We start from the raw sequence: 6,421 nt of genomic DNA, 5'->3' as shown, positions 1-6,421 counted from the left end.
AAATCGAGGAACCAGTTTTAGAAGTAATGGGAGATCAAGCATAAATTCCTAAGGTTTTGATGGACTATTCTCAGCCTAAGATCAATGATATTCAGTCAAGCATCATCAGATCAGCCATCTCGGCTAATGCTTTTGAGATCAAGTCAAGCATGATTCAAATGATACAGAACTCAGTTCAGTTTGAGGGTTCTCCTACTGAAGACCCCAACATGCACATCAGGGATTTTATCGAGATCTGCGACACTTTCAAGTTCAATGGTGTGACTAAAGATGCTATCAAGTTGTGACTCTTCCCATTCTCTCTAAGGGATAAAGCAAAGTGTCGGTTACATTGTCTACCACCATGGTCTATCACCATGATCTTGCTCAAAAGTTTCTCACTAAATTCTTCCCTATGGCGAAAACTGCTGCAATCAGGAATGCTCTTACTCAGTTTGCTCAGCAAACTGGTGAATCTCTATGTGAGGCTTGGGATCGTTATAAGGAGATGCTAAGGAAGTGCCCACACCATGGCATGCCTGATTCGATGATTATAAACTATTTCTACAATGGATTGGGTGCTACTTCTAGACCGATGCTTGATATAGTATCATGAGGAGCCTTGTGGGCTAAAAGCTACAATGAAGCTTATGAATTAATTGAACTGATGGCTGCTAATGAATACCAGAATCCTTCTCAGAGACTGACTCGGGGAAAAGTAGCAAAAATTCTGGAGTTGGATACAGCAACTGCTATAACTGCCCAACTTAAGGCTTTGACGATGAAGGTGGACACTTTGGCCAATTATGGAGTTAATCAAATCACTAGTGTCTGTGAGCTTTGTGTTGGTGCCCATGAGACTGATTAATGTGCTATTTCTAGTGAATCAGCTTAGTTAGTGAGCAATTTTCAGCGATCGCAGCAACCTGTGCCAGCCACTTATCATCCCAACAACCGTAATCATCCTAATTTCAGCTGGAGCAACGCTCAGAATGCGGTTCAACAGCCTTATCAGTAGTACCCAGCTAAGCAGTACAACCCCCCTGGTTTTAAGCAACCGCAATATATACCAAGGCAGCAACTTCAGCTGTAACAAGCTAATGAAAAATCTGAATTAGAGGAGTTGAAGCTTATGTGCAAGAGTCAAGTTATTTCTATCAAAACCTTGGAAATTCAAATTGGACAAATTGCCAATGCCTTACTAAATCGTCAACCTGGTACATTACCTAGTGACACTGAAGTGCCAGGAAAGAGGGAAGCTAATGAGTAGGTGAAGGCAATCACTTTGAGGTCTGGAAAGGTTGTCAATCCCGAACAAACTCAAGTTTCGAATGAAGAAGCTGGGGCTGAAGAAGAAGTAGAGCAGCAGGAAGCAGAAGTGAAACCAAGGAAGACTATTGTTGAGCACACTCCTCCAGAGGATAATACAGGGGAGAAACAGATTTATCCTCCACCATATTTTCCTAAGCGGATGCAGAAGAAAAAGCTGGATAAGAAATTTGAGAAGTTTCTGGAGATGTTAAAGAAACTTCATATCAACATACCTTTCGCTGAGGCTCTTGAGCAGATGCCTAGTTACGCAAAGTTTATGAAAGATATTCTCTCTCGAAAAGTGAAGCTTGATGATTTAGAGATTATCGCTCTCACGGAGGAATGCAGTGCAGTGCTGCAACAGAAGTTGCCTCCGAAGCTTAAAGATCCATGAAGCTTCACTATTCCATGCACTATTGGAAAATTGTCTTTTGACAGATGCTTATGTGACTTGGGGGCTAGCATCAATCTAATGCCTTTGTCAATCTTCAAGAAGTTGAATCTGCCTGATCCAAAACCAACTTATATGACTTTGCAGTTGGCGGATTGATAGGGATAAATAAATCCTGATTATATAATTAAATATTACAGTAATTATACATGATTTGGGCTGCTAGGCCCAATAAGAAGATGTATGACATTCAGACCAAAAAGGTTAACACATTGATCAGGCCTGGTGGACCAGATCAGGCCTGATGGAACAAAGAAGGCCTAAAAACCCTGAATATTAATTAATTTCTTAATTAATTAATAAGGGAAAAATCAGCTCTTGAGAAGAGTCCTAATAAGGACATAAATCTTTGCAGATTAGCCACTCAGGGACCTAGAAGGATAAGGAATCAGTTTCCTACTATATAGGACTCCAAAGTCCATTCTAATTCTGAGACTTGGCTACCAAGTCTCCTATACCAAGTCCAATTCAAGGACCACCAACATCTATATAAGGGGTCTCACCCCACAAATCTTAACTACATTTTTTGGCTTGATTATCTAATTCACAGAGATACGTAGGCATCTCGTAAAGGCAGAGTTAAGCTACGAAACATGAGAGCAGCCATTAAAGGCCTTGAGCTCCCGAACCTTAGCAATAAATACAACAAATAATAACCTTAGTTTTTTATCCATAACATTTGGCACCGTCTATGGGAAAGCACAACAATAACCATGGCGAAAACACGGAGAACAGTTAGAGCCCTTGAAGGAAGAACACTAACGGGGACAACCCAAGTGATTTCATCAACTGTGGAGGTACCTCCTCATTCAACCTAGGCAACCACACAAGGAGAAGCCCAGATAGGGGCAACTGAACCTCATCCACAAGGGACGATTCCCTCGGCTACTCAAGGTAGGAATCCCCAAGTTCAACAACTACATGCACCTGTGAATTCTCGACCCATCGGGTACGAATATTCAACTGTTGTGACTACTAACCCCCCTTATGGGATGCCCCTTTACCCCGAGGTTGGAGGAAGTGGACACGCTGGACGGAGTGAAGCATGGGGGCGATCTCCCCCTACATATGAGGTTTGGTTCCTATCCCTGAGGATCAGGAATTTTCTGGTCCTTACACTGAGAGAGACTCTGAATCTTCGGATGATGAAGTAGCCCCAAGAAGGAGACATGCTGGCAAAGAGCCGATGGCTGATGGTAGCCAACATCCTAAGAGCACCCAAGGGATGAATCCCCAAGAAGTGCAGGAAATGATCAGGGCTCACGAGGCTGAGATTCAAAGGCTGAGGCGCGACTTGGAGGCGAACCAGTCCACCAGACCCCCATTACCTTCTAGGGGGAGAAATCCTCCTCCTGTTATAGACCTGGATGGTCCAGTACAGAAAAGGGTTGTTGTCCCAAGGGCTGATCCAAGCAATCTTCTTACTCTTCGAGATCCTGATGATCCTACTCCGCCCTTCACTGAAGAAATAATGAATGCCCATATCTCAAGGAAGTTCAAGATGCCAACTATCAAAGCATATAATGGCACGGGAGATCCCGCTAATCATGTTAGGACATTCTCTAATGCACTGTTGTTGCAGCCCGTGAATGATGCTATTAAGTGTCGGGCCTTTCCTCAAACCCTGTCGGGTATGGCTCAAAGGTGGTATAGTCGTTTGCCCCAAACTCTATGGGTCATTCATAGAATTAAGTCAGGCTTTCATTAAAAAGTTTATTAGTGGGAGAGTGCATGAAAAAAGTTGAGCATCCCTCATGAGCATTGTACAGGGAGCAAAGGAATTCTTGAGAAAATACCTGAATCGTTTCACAAAGGAGGCTTTGAAAGTCCCGGACCTTGATGACAAGGTAGCCATGATTGTAACACCCCCAAATCCGGGGTCGGAGATCCGGGTTGTCACGAGTTCCATTTCCCTTAATAACACCCAATCTTAATAAATAATCAACTACTCTGTACTGTGACCCCACAATAAACACACACACCACAAGTTATAATCTCAGAGATGAATATCCAAAAATAATCACAAGTCGTTTTATTCCACAATTATATGTCAATACACCTTGAAAAGGTTTCTGAATAAATTTACATTTCTTTGCCATTATTACAATTCATAAATATACATAAATCTGGTACATCAAAAGTTGAAAGCCTAGCCTATTGGTAGCTCCTACCTCAGCTACCGCGACATCAACGCCTATAGGAAACTGCGGAATGTTTCCTATCCGCTCGCGAATTGGGAGCTTGGTCCTGTTCATCTTGTCTATCAGATGTTGTGTGATGAAAGAAGAAAGCAAGGGTGAGCAGCAAGCCCACCAAAATAATATGTATAATGATTAACTATATATGAGCCTTCCCATAGTACTCATGAAAGTCTTCGTCAAAAGAAATGGACCAAGTTTGATATCTTAATGCGATGAAGTCACAAAATATTCAGTATATATACATATATACTTTTCAAAATGTTGGAAGTCCTCTTCCATGCATAATACACACAGAGTTCCAGTTTATAAATGTATAAAACTATCGTTGCAAGGTGATCTCATATATCTAACCTTGTCTCAACGTTTTTCTGAAAATCTTTGACATGCATAAGATAATCATTTGCTAGATATAAGTTTAAAAGATGAAGTTACAAGATACTCCAATATACTTATATCTTTTCCAAATACTACTTGAACTACCACCGTTCAAGTTATAATTAGTTTCAAAAGTTCATCACATAGATGAGACTACAAGACAAGATTTGAATAGATTCAATCTTTGAACATCATTATAAATAATAAAGTTACGAGATACTTCATTAAGTCCCGATATATATATATACACCTATATATATATACATTTCATACACTCCTTGAAAACCTCTGTTATGAAAATTATAAACAGAGTTGCAATATCCAATGAATTTGGAAAGGAGAAAACCTTGGCATAAACCTGATATCTTGCTGATCAGGCAAAGATACCAATAAGTAACCTTTTCTACTAGTAGATGGACGAATTCCCCACTGGTCATCACCCTGGTCGCAATAGGACCTTATGTTGGACTGCCACTCAGCCACGTATGCATTTGATGGACTCCCACTGAGCCACTTACACTATCATGGACGCCCACTGAGCCCATGTTGCTTATGCCGACTCAATAGATGGACTTACTTCCCGAACGTTGGGTAAGTAATCAATTCATTTACCAAAACTGCAACCTTGTTGCGAATATAAAATACACCACAGAGCCGGATCCCTCAGGTTTTGAGCGAGTATTTAAATCCCCTTAAAAAGGAAGATCTTAAATATAAAAATGAGTTTTGGGATCCGCTATAACTTTTAAAAATCATTTTGAAGACTCGAAAATACTTTAAAGAGTGTTTGGAGTAATGCTGATTTAATGAAGTAAAGCAGTCCCAATATATTTAGAAAATGTCTGAATATTATTATTTAAATAATATTCCCATAAAGAATAATCTTTATACAAATAATTGAAGTAGAAGTTGTAAGACTTATACTTGAAAGGAGTATTAAATAACCAAAGATATACTTATATAAAAGTACTATCTTTATTTGAATAATCGAAAATAAGTTTGATTATTGACACCTTATTGTTTAATAAAATAAAGAATATATTTCAGTAATAAGCGGAGTCATAATACCTCGATTGAATATTATAAAATAATATTCATTAAATAAAATAAAGGAGTCATACATCCTCAAATGAATATTCAAATAATATTCAATTAATAAAATAAAAGGAGTCATAAGTCCTCGGATGAATATTCGAAATAATATTCAATAATAAAATAAAGGAGTCATAAGTCCTCGGATGAATATTCAAAATAATATTCAATAATAAAATAAAGTTATCGAATAAACCTTATTCGATTAATAGTTTTGAAAACTATAACCATATATATATAAATATATATATATATATATATATATATAAAATCTACTCGGGATCCTCGACTCCCGGTTTTAGAAAATGTTTTCACCTTTGGGTCCCTATACTAAGGGTATATGCAAATTACTGCTATTCTCTAGCATAGGTATTATCAACTGAACCAACAGATATATATGGCAAAAATACGAAACAGGCATGCATATATATATATATACCATAACAGCATGCTTCAATATATCGCAACATTTGCTAATTAACCAACATGCATCTATCGCAAGATAATGCATATACATATATACATCACAACAACCGTATAACGGATAGAAAACTTGCCTGAGCGACTGGGGGTTACGAATGGCTCAGGACGAGTCTGGTAACCTATAAGCAACAAGTAAGTTGGAATTAAACCAAAGTCACTTGTAAATCTATACTCTAACCAACTCAGACTCTAACGCTCGTTTTGCGCTTAACGATTTACTTAAGTCGCTCGAGTACCCTCGACTCCACCATTTTTAATAAATTACCCATTACGAGTTTTAAAGCTATTCTTTCGCAAGTGCCTTACTATTTGCCTAATACACTTTACATAAATGATTCATACTCCAATTAGTCCTTTAGGGTCCTTAACCAATGTTTCAAAGTAAGGCGAGGGATAATGTTTTGTTCGCGAAACGCCGTTACTTAAAACGGTCATTTCTCGGGTCCTAATGTTATGCACAAAAACAGTCTAAAGAAAATCGGACGTTACGACGGCTATGTTTACGCAATTTCCCAAATTTAAACCATTC

The 6,421-nt window shown here is 38.7% G+C and overlaps 1 non-coding gene across 1 annotated transcript; it reads right to left on the bottom strand.

Moving 5' to 3' along the window:
- Window positions 1-409: 409 nt before the first annotated feature.
- On the bottom strand, window positions 410-516 carry LOC141669949 (small nucleolar RNA R71). The gene has a single exon (XR_012554201.1). It is a non-coding gene; the product is annotated as a small nucleolar RNA R71 (small nucleolar RNA).
- Window positions 517-6,421: the final 5,905 nt, after the last annotated feature.

This window comes from Apium graveolens, chromosome 6, assembly GCF_009905375.1.
Source record: "Apium graveolens cultivar Ventura chromosome 6, ASM990537v1, whole genome shotgun sequence".
NCBI classification, from domain to species: domain Eukaryota; kingdom Viridiplantae; phylum Streptophyta; class Magnoliopsida; order Apiales; family Apiaceae; genus Apium; species Apium graveolens.
The sequence above is the reverse complement of the archived record's forward strand: the minus strand, read 5'-3'. Positions and strand labels throughout refer to the sequence as shown.